Here is a 19,859-nt window from a genome sequence, read left to right on the forward strand (position 1 = left end):
AGACAGCTAGTTTGCAACTGGAACTTAAAATGATCAAGTGCAAATAGTTTTGCGATTATACATCTGCGTAGATCAGGCGCAGCGGTTTTGCCACACCGGGCGCGGTATAAGATTTAAACTGGTATTCGTCCATGCTTTAGCCGCAATGATGTTTGCTCGCAGATCTCAGAGAATATGCTGTAATCAAGCACACAAAAAAGAATTCAATCAAAGCTTTGGGACTGAAATTGTACAAATCAAGTAGGGAATCCGTGCATGCCGTGTGTTTGTTAGACTTTTATAAATTAGCCTCCAGACAACTCCTGATTTGTAATTCGCTCTTAAACCCATCTCCCGTCTAACTGCTACACATTTTAATGTACATTAGTGACGAGAAATTGTTGTTTGATCAAGACAACAACTTCTACTTCTTAATCACTTCTGGGAAAAAAAGGGTTAAGTTGTTTTATTTTTCCCCAGAATAGCATAGCTGATTGTTATGTGGTTCTTACCTTAAAACTTCTGTGACATTTCCTCCATACAAATGAATCAAATTCCTCTCGCTGAGAAGAAAAACAAGTCAGCATTCATATTGTTAGGCAGGACCATAAGGTATCGAAAGTTTATATTTTTAGCAACAGGACCATATCTTGATGTTTGGCTGCTATGACCTTAAAACTAAACGCAAGAAACAGAAGCGTTTTTTTCGTAGTAGAATATAATTAATACAAAAAGCCGTACTAAGAACAAATTAAACCCGATCGGTTAAAAGCAGAAAAAAGAAAAAAGAAATCAATAAACAAAGGTTTGACTCATTTTGTTAAATCGTACACAATAACAAAACGACCAAGTTTTAATCAGATCGTGATGTCTTTTTTAATGAAAATGAAAACTTTTGCTTTGACTCCCTTATATGACACAAAAAAGCTAACTTGGCGCTCTTCTTGAATTTGATCGGTGATGTAACTGTTTTTTTCTAACATTCGCATTTACGCATCATGGCTTTGAGCCGTTATAATTTCGTTTTTTGCTTGTAGCATGCAAATTTCGCGGCTTTGATCAGAGCGGGGCCTCTCTTCCGTCACCCGGCTTAGATTTGATCTGTTGTATATGCAATACCACAGTCGCTATGATGTTGGCTTGGATAATGAAGCAATGTGGTCAGACAGAAAGCAGTTTGTTACGAGGTGTTCGATTAAGTTCAACAACATTTGCACAGCAAAACATCTGGCAAAAAGCTTCATGGCAAAAACTGTTCAGATCAGTCGTAATTAGGCTCAAATTCTGGCTTGGATACTGATACAGAAAACAGTTTGTTACTAGGTGTTCGATTCAGTTCAATAAAATTTGCTCAGCACAACATCTGGCAAAACCTTCATACAATAGCTGTGTAAATTAGTCGTCATTAGGCTCAAATTCTGACTTTGAAGAGTGTTTCAAAGCGTTGACCCTCTGACCGCTAAGATGTGATTGATGTGATAAGATCTCCCTTTCATCTGCTATAAATTTCTTTGTAATTGTTAGAGAGAATTTAGTGTCAAATATTCTCATCATCTGACTGCAGGATTTTGTATCAACACTGTAAAGAGAATAACTATATATTTGATCATGTGTGCAAGTAAAAGGGTTGTTTCTATTGCGATAAAATATCTGGGATATAACGGAAATATTTCTGTCGTCACGACAGGCGAATAAGGCTCTCAAACGTCGGCTCAAAAAATCAATGTTTTCATCATTCCAAGAGGAAGTTTATTTTGCTTCTCCTTACTTGAGTTCTGACAGAATATGCTGGAATTTGTTTTGAGTCAGAAATCGTACTCACCCTCAAACTTCTCCAAAACTTTCCTCACTCGAATGAATCAAATTTCAACCACTGGAAAATAAAGACAAGCGAAAATTAGTCGTGTGAAGAATTTGTTTATATTAGGTAACAGAAACATGTCATATTTAGCATCCTGATGGTAGAAATGACGTAAAAACAAAAAGGAAGGAAAATGAAATTAATTTATGCACATAAAATAAAAATAAACGCAAATAACTATGGCGACAGCACAGGAAAGCCTCATTAGATTGATACATCTTTGGAGTCGCTTTTCATTGTCTAACATTGTTTATTGCGGAAAAACGTCGAGGAAATTGAAACATAGACGTATCATTTTTAACATTGTTTTCTTTGCTCGGTATAATTTATTGGTGATGTGTGACATTTGAGGAAGGATTCTGTGACACTTATTTGAACTTGCTACTCAGACAAATTTGTGTGACAAATTGAAAAAAGGTTTTCCCTCAGCTCATTGTTCAAACACAAAACAATACAAAAACGATAGCAATTGAATCCTCTTAAGAAATCCGGAACTTCAAACTGATGAAATTCTTCTGTCAGTTAAATTTGAAAAGTAACAGAAACGTATCTTGATGTTTCGCTGCTATGACTTTGAAACTAAACGCAAGAAACTGAAGGGATTTTTTCGTAGCAGAATATAATTAATACAAAAAGCCGTTGTAAGGGCTAAATTAAACCCGACCGGTTGAAAGCAGAAAAAAAAAAGAAATCTTTAAAGAAAGGTTTGACTCATTTTGTTAAATCGTACACAATAACAAAACGACCAAGTTTTAATCAGATCTTGATGTCTTTTTTAATGAAAATGCGATAAAACATTTGTAGTATAACGGAAATATTTCTGTCGTCACAGAAGCCATAGTAAGGGCAAATTAAACCCTACCGGTTGAAAACAGAAAAAAGAAAAAGAAATCACTTAATAAAGGTTTGACTCATTTTGTTAAATCGTACACAATGACAAAACGACCATGTTTTAATCAGATCGTGATGTCTTTTTCAATGAAAATGAAAACTTCTGCTTTCTGACTCCCTAATATGACACGTAAAGCTAACTTAGCGCTCTTCTTGAATTTGATCGGTGATGTAACTGTTTTTTTTTCTAACATTCGCATTTACGCATCATACCTTTGAGGCGTTATAATTTCGACGTTTTTCGTTTGTAGCATGAAAACTTCGCCTTGATCAGAGCGGGGCCTCTCTTCCGTCACCCGGCTTTGAATCAGATCTCTTAAATTTGATCTGTTGTATATCCAATACCACAGTCGCTATGATGTTGGCTTGGATACTGATACAGAAAACAGTTTGTTACTAGGTGTTCGATTTAGTTTAACAAAATTTGCTCAGCGAAAAAATCTGACAAAAGCTTCATGACAACAGCTGTTTAAATTAGTCGTAATTAGGCTTAAATTCTGACTCTGAAGAGTATTTCATAGTGTTGACCCTCTAGCTGCTAAGTTGTGATTCGCAAGTCTCCCCTCCATCTGCTATAAATGTTTTGTGAAGTGTTGAAGAGAATTTGGTGTCAAATCAAGATTACATCCTCATGCTGATTGATTGAGCTATTCTCACCATCTGATTGCTGGATTTTGTATCAACACTGTAAAGAGGATAACTATATTTGATCATGTGTGCAAGTAAAAGGGTTGTTTGTATTGTGATAAAATATCTGGGATATAGCGGAAATATTTCTGTCGTCACGAAAGGCGAACACGGCTCCCAAACCTTGCCTCAAAAAGCATTGTTCTTAAAGCAATCAATGTTTTCATCATTCAAAGAGGAAGTTTATTTTATTCCTTTTTTGTTGAGTTCTGAAATACAAAAACTATTACAGTTGAATCCTCTTAAGAAATCCTCGGAACTTCAAACTAATGAAATTGCTCTGTCAGTGAAATCTGAATCCCACGTGGCACTTGATTCACTAAGGCCCAACACAACTCCGACCCGAGACTTTACACTACACTGATTATGAATTAATTTCTCAGCTGAACATAAACGCAGAACAAACTCATTCAAACTACTCCCTTATATGACACATAAAACTAACTTGGCGCTCTTCTTGAATTTGATTGGTGATGTAACTGTTTTTTTCTAACATTCGCATTTACGCATCATATCTTTGAGCCGTTATGATTTCAACGTTTTTCGTTTGTAGCATGAAAACGTCGCTTTGATGAGAACGGGGCCTCTCTTCCATCACCCGGCCTTGAATTAAATCTCTTAGATTTGATCTGTTCTATATTCGATACCACAGTTGCTATGATGTTGGAAAAGTTGGCTTAGAGACTGAAGCAATTTAGTTATGAAGAAGGCAGTTTGTTACTACGTATTCGATTTAGTTCTACAAAATTTGCTCAGCGAAAAATCTGGCCAAAGCTTCATGACAAAAACTGTTCGAATAAGTCGTAGTTAGGCTAAAACTCTGAGTTTAAAGGGTATTTGTTGACCCTCTGACTGCTAAGTTGTGATTCATAAGTCTGACTTCTATCTGCCATAAATTTCTTTGTAAAGTGTTAGAGAGAATTTGGTGTCAAATCAAGCTATTCTCATCATCTGATTTCTGGATTTTGTATCAACACTGTAAAGCGAATAACTGTATATTTGATCATGTGTAAAACTTAAAGGGTTGTTTCTATTGCGAAAAAATATCTGTGATATAGCGGAAATATTTCTGTCATCACAGAAGCCGTAGTAAAGGTAAATTAAACCCGACCGGTTAAAAGCAGAAAAAAAAAAGAATTTACTAAATAAAGGTTTGACTCATTTTGTTAAATCGTACACAATAACAAAACGACCAAGTTTTAATCAGATCGTGATGTCTTTTTTAATGAAAATGAAAACTTTTGCTTTCTGACTCCCTTTTATGACACATAAAGCTAACTTGGCGCTCTTCTTGAATTTGATCGGTGATGCAACTGTTTTTACGCATCGTATCTTTGAGCCGTTACAATTTCGACGTTTTTCGTTTGTAGCATGAAAACTTCGCCTTGATCAGAGCGGGGCCTCTCTTCCGTCACCCGGCTTTGAATTAGATCTCTTAAATTTGATCTTTTGTATATACGATATCACAGTCGCTATGATGTTGGCTTGGATACTGATACAGAAAACAGTTTGTTACTAAGTGTTCGATTCAGTTCAATAAAATTTGCTCAGCAAGACATGCAAAACCTTCATACAATAGCTGTTCAAATTAGTCGTCATTAGGCTCAAATTCTGACTTTGAAGAGTATTTCATAGTGTTGACCTTCTGACAGCTAAGATGTGATTTTGTAAAGTGTTAGAGAGAATTTGGTGTCAAATCACGACTACACCCTCATGCTGATTGACTGAGCTATTCTCATCATCTGATTGCTGGATTTTGTATCAAAACTGTGAAGAGAATATCTATTCATTCGATTATGTGTGCAAGTAAAAGGGTTGTTTCTATTGCGATAAAATATCTGTGATATTGCGGAAATATTTCTGTCGTTACGACATGCGAATACGGCTCCCAGGGTCGCCTTAAAGAAACGTTGTTCCTAAAGCAATATACGTTTACATCATTAAGAGAGGAAGTTTATTTTATTCCTCCTTATCTGAGTTCTGACAGAATATGCTGGAGTTTGTTTTGAGTCAGAAATCGTACTCACACTCAAACTCCTCCAAAACTTTCCTCGCTCGAATGAATCAAATTTCAACCACTGGAAAATACAGACAAGCGAAAATTAGTCGTGCGGAGGAAGTTGTTTATCTTTGGAGACAGAAACATGTCTTATTTAGCATCCTGATAGTAGAAATGACTTAAAAAACGAAAAGGAAGGAAAATGAAATGAATCTATGCACATAAAATAAAAATAAACGCAAATAACTATGGCGACAGCACAGGAAAACCTGATCAGATTGATACATCTTTAGAGTCACGTTTCATTGTCGAACATTGTTTATTGCGGGAATACGTCGAGCTAAATGAAATGTAGACGTATCATTTTAACATTTGTTTTCTTTGCTCGGTATAATTTCTTGGTGATATGTGACATTTGAGGAAGGATTAAAATTAAACCCGACCGGTTGAAAGCAAAAAAAGAAAAAAGAAATCACTTAATAAAGGTTTGACTCATTTTGCTAAATCGTACACAATAACAAAACGACCAAGTTTTAATCAGATCGTGATGTCCTTTTTAATGAAAATGAAAAGTTTTGCTTTCTGACTCCCTTATATGACACTTAAAGCTAACTTGGCGCTCTTCTTGAATTTGATCGGTAATGCAACTGTTTTTTCTAACATTCGCATTTACGCATCATACCTTTGAGCCGTTATAATTTCGAAGTTTTTCGATTGTAGTATGAAAATTTCGCCTTGATCAGAACGGGGCTTCTCTTCCGTCATCCGGCCTTGAATTAAATCCCATAGATTTGACCTTTTGTATATTCGATACCACAGTTGCTATGATGTTGGCGTGGAGACTGAAGCATTTTAGTTATACAGAAATCAGTTTGTTACTAGGTGTTCGATTTAGTTCCACAAAATTTGCCTAGCGAAAAAATCTGGCAAAAGCTTCATGACAAAAACTGTTCAACTTAGTCGTTATTAGGCTCAAATTCTTACTCTGAAGAGTATTTCATAGTGCTGACCCTGACTTCTAAGATATGATTCGTAAATATCTCTTCCATCTGCTTTAAATTTTTTGTGAAGTGTTGAAGAGAATTTGGTGTCAAATCAAGATTACACTCTCATGCAATGTTTTCATCATTCAAAGAGGAAGTTCATTTTAGTTCTCCTTATTTGAGTTCTGACAGAATATGCTGGGATTTGTTTTGAGTCAGAAATCGTACTTACACTCAAACTCCTCCAAAACTTTCCTCACTCAAATGAATCAAATTTTAACCACTGGAAAATATAGACATGCGAAAATGAGTCGTGTGGAAGAAGTTGTTCATCTTTGGAGACAGAAACATGTCATATTTAGCATCCTGAAGGTAGAATTGACTTAAAAACGAAAAGAAAGAAAACTGAAATGAATCTATGCACATAAAATAAAAAAACGCCAGTAACGATGACGACAGCACAGGATAACCTGATCAGATTGATACGTGTTTAGAGTCGCGTTTCATTGACTAACATTTTTTATTGCGGGAAAACGTCGAGCTAAATGAAATATAGACGTATCATTTTAACATTTGTTTTCTTTGCTGAGTATAATTTCTTGGTGATGTGTGACATTTGAGGAAGGAATCTGTGAGACTTATTTGAACTTGCTACTCAGACAAATTTGTGTGACAAATTGAAAAAAAGTTTTCCCTCAATTCATTGTTCAAACACAAAACAATACAAAAAATGTAACAGTTGAATCCTCTTAAGAAATCCCCGCAACTTCAAACTAATAAAATTGCTCTGTTAGTTAGATCTGAATCCCACGTCGCAATTGATTCACTAAGGCCCAACACAACTCCGACCCGAGACCTTACACTACACTGATCATGGATTCATTTATCAGCTGAACATAAACGCAAAAAAAACTCATTCAAACCACTCCTATTATTTTCATCGCGTGACACTTATGGGCTTAAATTGCAGTAGACAGCTAGTAGAAACGGAAGGGATTTTTTCGTAGCAGAATATAATTAATACAAAAAGCCGTTGTGAGGGGACATTAAACCTGACCGGTTGAAAGCAGAAAAGGAAAAAAGAAATTACTTAATAAAGGTTTGACTCATTTTGTTAAATCGTGCACAAAACGACCAAGTTTTAATCAGATCGTGATGTCTTTTTTAATGACAATGAAAAGTTTTGCTTTCTGACTCCCTTATATCACACATAAAGCTAACTTGGCACTCTTCTTGAATTTGATCGGTGATGCAACTGTTTTTTTCTAACATTCGCATTTACTCATCATATCTTTGAGCCGTTATAATTTCGAAGTTTTTCGTTTGTAATATGAAAACTTCGCCTTGATCGGAGCGGGGCCTCTCTTCCGTCATCCGGCTTTGAATTAAATCTCATAGATTTGATCTGTTGTATTTCGATACCACAGTTGCTATGATGTTGGCTTTGAGACTGAAGCATTTTAGTTATATGGAGAGCAGTTTGGTACTAGGTGTTCGATTTATTTCAACAAAATTTGCGCAGCGAAAAAATCTGGTAAAACCTTCATGATAAAAACTGTTCAACTTAGTCGTTATTAGGCTCAAATTCTGACTTTGAAGAGTATTTCATAGTGTTGACCCTCTGACTGCTAAGTTCGGATTCGTAAGTCTCCCTTTCATCAGCTTTAAACTTTTTGCGAAGTGTTGAAGAGAATTTGGTGTCAAATCAAGATTACACCCTCATGCTGATTGATTGAGCTATTTTCATCATTAGATTTCTGGATTTTGTATCAACACTGTAAAGAGAATAACCGTATATTAGCAAAACAGTAGTAACCCATCAAGCCGAAAAAACTTAAATGTACGACCGTACGACCGACCGTACAAGGTGCTACTTTTAGCATGCGCGGCCAACTGTACCACTGGCACTCTCTTATAATCAGTCCTCTACAAGGACATGGAGAAGTTGCGAATGAAAATCCACTAATATTACCACGCACTTTATCCATAGTAGGGGCTTTAGTTTTGTTGACGTGCGGGAAAAAAAATGCGAGCTCCGCTTTTAGGCTTGCCTAAATCTATATATTTTATCATGTGTGCAAAGGGTTGTTTCTATTGCGATAAAATATCTGTGATATAGCGGAAATATTTCTGTTGTCACGACAGGCGAATGCGGTTCCCAAACGTTGCCTCAAAAAGCGTTGTTCCTAAAGCAATCAATGTTTATATCATTCAGAGAGGAAGTTTATTTTATTCCTCCTTATCTGAGTTCTGACAGAATATGCTGGAGTTTGTTTTGAGTCAGAAATCGTACTCACCTTCAAACTCCTCCAAAACTTTCTTCACTCGAATGAATCAAATTTCAACCACTGGAAAATAAAGGCAAGCGAAAATTAGTCATGTGGAGGAAGTTGTTTACCTTTGGAGACAGAAACATGTCATGTTTAGTCTCCTGATGGTAGAAATGACGTAAAAACGAAAAGGAAGGAAAATGAATGAATCTATGCACATAAAATAAAAGTAAACGCAAATAACTATGGCGACAGCACAGGAAAACCTCATCAGATTGATACATGTTTAGAGTCACGTTTCATTGTCTAACATTGCTCATTGCGGGAAAACGTCGAAGTAAATAAGATAAAGACATATCATTTTTAACATTTGTTTTATTTGCTCAGTATAATTTCTTGGTGATGTGTGACATTTGAGGAAAGATTCTGTGACACATAAAACTAACTTGGCGCTCTTGTTGAATTTGATTGGTGATGTAACTGTTTTTTTCTAACATTCGCATTAACGCATCATATCTTTGAGCCGTTATGATTTCAACGTTTTTCGTTTGTAGCATGAAAACGTCGCTTTGATGAGAACGGGGCCTCTCTTCCATCACCCGGCCTTGAATTAAATCTCTTAGATTTGATCTGTTCTATATTCGATACCACAGTTGCTATGATGTTGGAAAAGTTGGCTTAGAGACTGAAGCAATTTAGTTATGAAGAAGGCAGTTTGTTACTACGTATTCGATTTAGTTCTACAAAATTTGCTCAGCGAAAAATCTGGCCAAAGCTTCATGACAAAAACTGTTCGAATAAGTCGTAGTTAGGCTAAAACTCTGAGTTTAAAGGGTATTTGTTGACCCTCTGACTGCTAAGTTGTGATTCATAAGTCTGACTTCTATCTGCCATAAATTTCTTTGTAAAGTGTTAGAGAGAATTTGGTGTCAAATCAAGCTATTCTCATCATCTGATTTCTGGATTTTGTATCAACACTGTAAAGCGAATAACTGTATATTTGATCATGTGTAAAACTTAAAGGGTTGTTTCTATTGCGATAAAATATCTGTGATATAGCGGAGATATTTCTGTCATCACAGAAGCCGTAGTAAAGGTAAATTAAACCCGACCGGTTAAAAGTAGAAAAAAGAAAAAGAAATTACTAAATAAAGGTTTGACTCATTTTGTTAAACCGTACATAATAACAAAACGACCAAGTTTTAATCAGATCGTGATGTCTTTTTTAATGAAAATAAAAACTTTTGCTTTCTGACTCCCTTTTATGACACATAAAGCTAACTTGGCGCTCTTCTTGAATTTGATCGGTGATGCAACTGTTTTTACGCATCATATCTTTGAGCCGTTATAATTTCGAAGTTTTTCGTTAGTAGCATAAAAATTTCGCCTTCATCAGAGCGGGGCCTCTCTTCTGTCACCCGGCTTTGAATTAGATCTCTTAAATTTGATCTTTTGTATATCCGATACCACAGTCGCTATGAAGTTGGCTTGGATACTGATGCAGAAAACAGTTTGTTACTTGGTGTTCGATTAAGTTCCATAAAATTTTCTCAGCAAAACATCTGGCAAAAGCTTCATGACAATAGCTGTTCAAATTAGTCGTAATTAGGCTCAAATTGTGACTTTGAAGAGTATTTCATAGTGATGACCCTCTGACTGCTAAGATGTGATTCGTAAGTCTCCTTTTTATCGGCTATAAATTTTTTTGTAAAGTGTTAGAGAGAATTTGGTGTCGAATCAAGATTAAACCCTCATGCTGATTGATTGAGCCATTCTCATCATCTGATTGCTGGATTTTGTATCAACACTGTAAAGAGAATAAATGTATATTTGATCATGTATGCAAGTAAAAGGGTTGTTTCTATTGCGATAATTTATCTGGGATGTAGCGGAAATGTTTCTGTCTTCACGACAGGCGAATACGGCTCCCAAACGTTGCCTCAAAAGGCGTTGTTCCTAAAGCAATCAATGTTTACATCATTCAAAGAGGAAGTGTAATTTATTCCTCCTTATTTGAGTTCAGACAGAATATGCTGGAATTTGTTCTGAGTCAGAAATCGTACGCACCCTCAAACTTCCCCAAAACTTTCCTCACTCGAGTGAAACAAATTTCAAACACTGGAAAATAAAGACGAGCAAAAATTAGTCGTGTGGAGTAAGAAACATGTCATATTTAGCATCCTGATGGTAGAAATGACGCAAAAATGAAAAAGAAAGAAAAATGAAATAAAACTATGCACATAAAATAAAAATAAACGCAAATAACTATGGCGACAGCACAGGAAATCCTGATCAGATTGATACATCTTTAGAGTCGCGTTTCATTCTCAAACAATATTGATTGCGGGAAAACTTCGAGTTAAATGAAATATAGACGTATCATTTTTAACATTTGTTTTCTTTGCTGAGTATAATTTCTTGGTGATGTGTGACATTTGAGGAAGGATTCTGTGACTCTTATTTGGACTAGCTACCGAGACAAATTTGCGTGACAAATTTAAAAAAAATTTTCCTCAACTCATAGTTCAATCACACAATTATACAAAAACCGTAGCAGTTGAATTCTCTTAAGAAATCCCCGCAACTTCAAACTAAGGAATTGCTCTGTCAGTTAAATCTGAATCCCACGTCGCACTTGATTCACTAAGGCCCAACACAACTCCGACCCGAGACTTTACACTACACTGATCATAAATATATATCTCAGCTGAACGTAAACGCAGAACAAACTCGTCCAAACCTCTTCTATTTTATTTTCGTCGCGTGACACTTATGGGCTTGAATTGCAGTAGACAGCAAGTTTTAAACTGAAACTAAAGATGATCAAGTGCAAATAGTTTTGCGATTATGCATCTGCATCGATTTTCTCCATACAAATGAATCAAATTCCTCTCTTTGAGAAGAAAAAAATGTCAGCATCATGATTAGCAATGCAGAACCATCAGGTATCGAAAGTTTATATTTTTAGTAACAGGAACATATCTTAATGTTTCGCTGCTATGACTTTGAAACTAAACGCAAGAAACTGAAGGGATTGTTTGGTAGCAGAACATAATGAATACAAAAAGCCGTTGGAAGGGAAAATTAAACCCGACCAGTTGAAAACAGAAAAAAGAAAAAGAAATCACTTAATAAAGGTTTGACTCATTTTGTTAAATCGTACACAATAACAAAACGACCAAGTTTTAATCAGATCGTGATGTCTTTTTTAATGAAAATGAAAAGTTTTGCTTTCTGACTCCCTTTTATGACACATAAAGCTAACTTGGCGCTCTTCTTGAATTTGATCGGTGATGCAGCTGTTTGTTTCTAACATTCGCATTTACGCATCATATCTTTAAGCCGTTATAATTTCGAAGTTTTTCGATTTTAATATGAAAATTTCGCCTTGATCAGATCGGGGCTTCTCTTCCGTCATCCGGCCTTGAATTAAATCCTATAGATTTGATCTTTTGTATATTCGATACCAGAGTTGCTATAATGTTGGCGTGGAGACTGAAGCATTTTAGTTATACAGAAAGCAGTTTGTTACTAAGTGTTCGATTTAATTCCACAAAATTTGCTCAGCAAAAAGATCTGGCAAAAAGCTTCATGACAAAAACTGTTCAACTTAGTCGTTATTAGGCTCAAATGCTGACTCTGAAGAGTATTTCATAGTGTTGACCCTCTGACTGCTAAGATGTGATTCGTAAGTCTCCCTTCCATCTGCTTTAAATTTTTTGTGAAGTGTTGATGAGAAGTTGGTGTCAAATCAAGATTACATCCTCATGCTGATTGATTGAGCTATTCTCATCATCTGATTTCTAAGTTTTTTTATTATCAGCACTATAAAGAGACTAACTGTATGTAAGTGGAGCTCGCAGAGCGTTGCCCCATAATTATACAAAATAGTAATAACCCATCAAGCCGAAAAAACTTAAATGTACGACCTTACGACCGTACGACCGACCGTACAAGGTGCTACTTTTAGCATGCACGGCCAACTGTACCACTGGCACTCTCTTATAATCAGTCCTCTACACGGACACGGAGAAGTTGCGAATGAAAATCCGTTAATATTACCACGCACTTTATCCATAATAGGGGCTTTAGTTTTTTTGACGTGCGGGAGAAAAAATGCAAGCTCCGCTTTTAGGCTTGCCTAAATCTTTATATTTGATCATGTATGCAAGTAAAAGGGTTGTTTGTATTGCGATAAAATATCTGTGATATAGCGGAAATATTTCTGTCGTCACGACAGGCGAATACGGCTCCCAAACGTTGCCTCAGAAAGCGTTGTTTAAAACAAATCAATCAATGTTTTCGTCATTCAAAGGGGAAGTTCATTTTACTTCTCCTTATTTGAGTTCTGACAGAATATGCTGGAGTTTGTTTTGAGACAGAAATCGTACTTACACTCAAACTCCTCCAAAACTTTCCTCACTCGAATGAATCAAATTTTAACCACTGCAAAATAAAGACATGCGAATATTAGTCGTGTGGAGGAAGTTGTTCATCTTTGGAGACAGAAACATGTCATATTTAGCATCCTGACGGTAGAATTGACTTAAAAACGAAAAGGAAGAAAAATGAAATGAATCTATACACATAAAACAAACAAAAAAAAAACCAATAACTATGACGACAGCACAGGATAACCTGATCAGATTGATACATGTTTAGAGTCGCGTTTCATTGACTAACATTGTTTATTGCGAGAAAACGTCGAGCTAAATGAAATATAAACGTATCATTTTAAGAATTTGTTTTCTTTGTAAAGTATAATTTCTTGGTGATGTACGACATTTGAGGAAGGATTCGGTGACACTTATTCGAACTTGCTTCTCAGAAAATTTTGTGTGACAAATTGAAAGAAAGTTTTCCCTCAACTCATTGTTCAAACACAAAACAATACAAAAACTATAGCAGTTAAATCCTCTTAAGAAATCCCCGCAACTTCAAACTAAGGAAATTGCTCTGTTAGTTAGATCTGAATCCCACGTCGCACTTGATTCACTAAGGCTTAACACAACTCCGACCCGAGACCTTACACTACACTGATCATGAATTCATTTCTCAGCTGAACATAAACGCAGAAAAAAACTCATTAAAACCACTCCTATTATTTTCTCTCAAAAAAAAAACAGTTTGTTACTAGGTGTTCGATTTAGTTCAACAAAATTTGCTCAGCGAAGAAATTTGACAAAAGCTTCATGACAATAGCTGTTTAAATTAGTCGTAATTAGGCTTAAATTCTGACTCTGAATAGTACTTCATAGTGTTGACCCTCTGGCTGCTAAGTTGTGATTCGTAAGTCTCTCCTCCATCTGCTATAAATGTTTTGTGAAGTGTTGAAGAGAATTTAGTCTCAAATTAAGATTACACCCTCATGCTGATTGATTGAGCTATTCTCATCATCATATTGCTGGATTTTTTATTAACACTGTATAGAAAATAACTATATTTGATCATGTGTGCAAGTGAAAGGGTTGTTTGTATTGTGATAAAATATCTGGGATATAACGGAAATATGTCTGTCGTCACGAAAGGCGAACAAGGCTCCCAAACGTTGCCTCAGAAAGCGTTGTTCAAAACAAATCAATCAATGTTTTCGTCATTCAAAGGGGAAGTTCATTTTACTTCTCCTTATTTGAGTTCTGACAGAATATGCTGGAGTTTGTTTTGAGACAGAAATCGTACTTACACTCAAACTCCTCCAAAACTTTCCTCACTCGAATGAATCAAATTTCAACCACTGGAAAATAAAGACAAGCGAAAATTAGTCGTGTGGAAGAAGTTGTTTATCTTTGGAGACAGAAACATGTCATATTTAGTATCCTAATGGTAGAAATGACGTAAAAACGAAAAGGAAGGAAAATGAAATGAATCTATGCACATAAAATAAAAATAAACTGAAATAACTATGGCGATAGCACAGGAAAACCTGATCAGATTGATACAATATTAGAGTCGCGTTTCATTGTCTAACATTGTTTATTGCGACAAAACGTCGAGCTAAATGAAATATAGACGTGTCATTTTAACATTTGTTTTCTTTGCTGAGTATAATTTCTTGGTGATGTGTGACATTTGAGGAAGGATTCTGTGACATTTATTTGAACTTGCTACCCAGACAAATTTGCGCGACAAATGGAAATAAAGTTTTCCCTCAACTCATTGTTCAAACACAAAACAATACAAAAACTATAGCAGTTAAATCCTTTAACTGAAATTCCCGGAACTTCAAATTAATAAAATTTCTCTGTCAGTTAAACCTGAATCCCACGTCGCACTTGATTCACTAAGGCCCAACACAACTCCGACCCGAAACCTCACACTACACTGATCATGAATTCATTTCTCAGCTGAACATAAACGCAGAACAAACTCATCCAAACCACTTCTATTATATTTTCGTCGCGTGACACTTATGGGCTTAAATTGCAGTAGACAGCTAGTTTACAACTGGAACTTAAGATGATCAAGTGCAGATAGTTTCACGATTGTACATCTGTGTAGATCAGGCAGGAATTTGGAGGAATTTGTTTATCTTTGGGGACAGAAACATGTCATATTTAGCATCCTGATGGAAGAAATGGCGTACAAACGAAAAGGAAGGAAAATGAAATTACTCTATGCACATAAAATAAAAATAAACGCAAATAACTATGGCGACAGCACAGAAAAACCTGATCAGATTGATACAATATTAGAGTCGCGTTTCATTGTCTAACATTGTTTATTGCGGAAAAACGTCGAGCTAAATAAAATATAGACATATCATTTTAACCTTTGTGTTCTTTGCTAAGTATAATTTCTTGGTGATGTGTGACATATGAGGAAGGATTCTGTGACACTTATTTGAACTTGCTACCCTGACAAATTTGTGTGACAAATTTAAAAAAGTTTTCCCTCAACTCATTATTCAATCACAAAACAATACAAAAACTATTACAGTTGAATTCTCTTAAGAAATCCTCGGAACTTCAAACTAATGAAATTGCTCTGTCAGTTAAATCTGAATCCCACGTGGCACTTGATTTACTAAGGCCCAACACAACTCCGACCCGAGACCTTACGCTACACTGATCATGAATTCATTTCTCAGCTGAACATAAACGCAGTACAAACTCGTCCAAACCACTTCTGTTTTATTTTCGTCGCGCGAAACTTATGAGCTTAAATTGCAGTAGACAGCTAGTTTAAAACTGGAACTTAAGATAATCAAGTGCAAATAGTTTTTGCGATTATTCGTCTGCATAGATTTCCTCCATACAAATGAATCAAATTCCTCTCTCTGAGAAAAAAAACAAGTCAGCATTAGCTATGCAGAACCATCAGGTGTCGAAAGTTTATATTTTTAACAGCAGGAACTTATCTTGATGTTTTGCTGCTATGACTTTGAAACTAAACGCAAGAAATTGAAGGGATTCTGTCGTAATATAATATAATTAATACAAAAAGCCGTAGTAAGGGCTAAATTAAACCCGACCGGTTCATAGCAGAAACTTCAAACTAATGAAATTGCTCTGTTAGTTAGATCTGAATCCCACGTCGCAATTGATTCACTAAGGCCCAACACAACTCCGACCCGAGACCTTACACTACACTGATCATGAATTCATTTATCAGCTGAACATAAACGCAGAAAAAACTCATTCAAACCACTCCTATTATTTTCTTCGCGTGACACTTAAATTGCAGTAGACATGCAGCTAGTTGAAACTGAAGGGATTTTTTCGTAGCAGAATATAATTAATACAAAAAGCCGTTGTGAGGGACATTAAACTTGACCGGTTGAAAACAGAAAAAGGAAAAAGAAATCACTAAATAAAGGTTTGACTCATTTTGTTAAATCGTACACAATAACAAAATGACCAAGTTTTAATCAGATCGTGATGTCTTTTTGAATGAAAATGAAAAGTTTTGCTTTCTGACTCCCTTATATGACACATAAAGCTAACTTGGCGCTCTTCTTGAATTTGATCGGTGATGTAACTGTTTTTTTTTCTAACATTCGCATTTACGCATCATATCTTTGAGCCGTTATAATTTCGAAGTTTTTCGTTTGTAGCATGAAAACTTCGCCTTGATCGGAGCGGGGCCTCTCTTCCGTCATCCGGCTTTGAATTAAATCCCATAGATTTGATCTTTTGTATATTCGATACCACAGTTGCTATGATGTTGGCTTCGAGACTGAAGCATTTTAGTTAAATGGAGAGCAGTTTGGTACTAGGTGTTCGATTTAGTTCCACAAAATTTGCGCAGCGAAAAAATCTGGTAAAAGCTTCATGATAAAAACTGTTCAACTTAGTCGTTATTAGGCTCAGATTCTGACTTTGAAGAGTATTTCATAGTGTTGACCCTCTGACTGCTGAGATGTGATTCGTAAGTCTCCCTTCCATCTGCTTTAAATTTTTTGTGCAGCGTTGACGAGAAGTTGGAGTCAAATCAAGATTTCACTCTCATGCTGATTGATTGAGCTATTTTCATCATTAGATTTCTGGATTTTGTATCAAAACTGTAAAGAGAATAACTGTATACTAGCGTAGCACGCAGAGCGTAGCCCCATAATTATACAAAATAGTAGTAACCCATCAAGCCGAAAAACTTAAATGTACGACCGTGCGACCGTACGACCGACGGTACAAGGTGCTACTTTTAGCATGCGCGGCCAACTGTACCACTGGCACTCTCTTATAATCAGTCTCTACACGGACACGGAGAAGTTGCGAATGAAAATCCATTAATATTACCACGCACTTTATCCATAGTAGGGGCTTTAGTTTTGTTGACTTACGGGAAAAAAAATGCGAGCTCCGCTTTTAGGCTTGCCTAATTCTAAATATTTGATCATGTGTGCAAGTAAAAGGGTTGTTTCTATTGCGATAAAATATCTGTCATATAGCGGAAATATTTCTGTCGTCACGACAGGCAAATACGGCTCCCAAACGTTGCCCCAAAAAGCGTTGTTCCTAAAGCAATCAATGTTTACATCATTCAAAGAGGAAGTTTATTTTATTCCTCCTTATTTGAGTTCAGACAGAATATGCTGGAGTTTGTTTTGAGTCAGAAATCGTACTCACCCTCAAACTCCTCCAAAACTTTCCTCACTCGAATGAATCAAATTTCAACCACTGGAAAATAAAGACAAGCGAAAATTAGTTGTGGGAGGAAGTTGTTTATCTTTGGAGACAGAAATATGTCATATTTAGCATCCTGATGGTATAAATGACGTAAAAAAGAAAAGGATGGAAAATGAAATGAATCTATGCACATAAAATAAAAATAAACGCAAATAACTAAGGCGATAGCACAGGAAAACCTGATCAGACTAATACATGTTTAAAGTCGCGTTTCATTGTCTAACACTGTTTATTGCGAGAAAACGTCGAGCTAAATGAAATATAGACGTATCATTTTAACCTTTGTGTTCTTTGCTGAGTATAATTTCTTGGTGATGTGTGACATTTGAGGAAAGATTCTGTGACACTTATTTGAACTTGCTACCCTGACAAATTTGTGTGACAAATTTAAAAAAAGTTTTCCCTCAACTCATTGTTCAATCACAAAGCAACACAAAAACTATAGCAGTTAAATCCTCTTAAGAAATCATCAGACTTCAAATTGCTCTGACAGTTATAACTCTGAATCCCACGTGGCACTTGATTCACTAGGGCCCAACACAACTCCGACGTGAGACTTCTTACTACATTGATCATGAATTCATTTCTCAGCTGAACATAAACGCAGAACAAACTCATTCAAACAACTCCTATTATGTTTTCGTCGTGCGAAACTTATGAGCTTAAATTGCAGTAGACAGCTAGTTTAAAACTAGAACTAAAGATGGTCAAATGCAAATAGTTTTGCGATTATAAATCTGCATAGATTTCCTCCATAGAAATGAATCAAAATCCTCTCTCTGAGAAGAAAAACAAGTCAGCATTAGCTGATAAATTAAAGCCGATCGGTCGAGAGCAGAAAAAAGAAAGAGAAATCACTAAAGAAAGGTTTGACTCATTTTATTAAATCGTACACAATAACAAAACGACCAAGTTTTAATCAGATCGTGATGTCTTATTAAATGAAAATGAAAACTTCTGCGACACTTTGTTGCATCCTTTTAAGAAATCCCTGCAACTTCAAACTAATGAAATTGCTCTGTCAGTTAAATCTGAATCCCACGTGGCACTTGATTCACTAAGGCCCAACACAACTCCGACCCGAGACCTCACACTACACTGATCATGAATTCATTTCTCAGCTGAACATAAACGCAGAACAAACTCATTCAAACCGCTCCTATTGTACTTTCGTCGCGTGACACTTATGAGCTTAAATTGCAGTAGACAGCTATTTTACAATTGGAACTTAAGATGATCAAGTGCAGATAGTTTTGCGATTATGCATCTGCGTAGATCAGGCGCAGCGGTTCTGCCACGCTGAGTGCGGTATAAGATTCAAACTGGTATTCGTCCATGCTTTAGCAGCACTCGGATGTTTGCTCGCAGATCTCAGAGAACATGCTGTAATCCAGCACAAAAAAAAGAATTCGATCAAAGCCTTGGGACTGAAGTTATTCAAATTAAGTAGGGAATCCGTGCATGCCGTGTGTTTGTTAGACTTTTATAAATTAGCCTCTAGACAACTCCTGATTTGTAATTCGCTCTTAAACCCTTCTCCCGTCTAACTGCTACACATTTTCATGTACATTAGTGACGAGAAATTGGTCTTCGATCAAGACAAAAACTTCTACCTGATAAGTTTAATTATTCTCATCGCCTGTTTGGAGGATGATATCATAGAGAGAAGTTACATCTTAATCACTTCTGGGGAAAAAAGGGTTAAGTTGTTTTATTTTTCCCCAGAATAGCATAGCTGATTGTGATGTGATTCTTACCCTCAAACTCTTGTGACGTTTCCTTCATACAAATTAATCAAATTCCTCTCGCTGAGTAGAAAAACGAGTCAGTATTAGCTATGCAGAACCATAAGGTGTCCAAAGTTTATATTTTAGCAACAGGAACAAATCTTAATGTTTCGCTGCTATGACTTTGAAACTAAAGAAGCTGAAGAGAGTTTTTCGTAGCAGAATATAATTAATACAAAAAGCCGTACTAAGAGCAATTAAACCCGACCGGTTGAAAGCAGAAAAAAGAAAAAGAAATCACTAAATAAAGGTTTGACTCATTTTGTTAAATCGTACA

At 36.0% G+C, this 19,859-nt stretch overlaps 1 long non-coding RNA gene across 1 annotated transcript; it reads right to left on the reverse strand.

Moving 5' to 3' along the window:
• Positions 1-13,066: 13,066 nt before the first annotated feature.
• LOC149037761 (uncharacterized) lies at positions 13,067-19,604 on the reverse strand. Its single transcript, XR_016181108.1, has 3 exons — positions 19,553-19,604; positions 17,736-17,786; positions 13,067-13,116 (listed from the first exon to the last, which is right to left on the reverse strand). It is a non-coding gene; the product is annotated as an uncharacterized LOC149037761 (long non-coding RNA).
• Positions 19,605-19,859: the final 255 nt, after the last annotated feature.

This window comes from Pocillopora damicornis, chromosome 11 (genome assembly GCF_964200805.1).
Source record: "Pocillopora damicornis chromosome 11, jaPocDami1.2, whole genome shotgun sequence".
Taxonomy (NCBI): Eukaryota; Metazoa; Cnidaria; class Anthozoa; order Scleractinia; family Pocilloporidae; genus Pocillopora; species Pocillopora damicornis.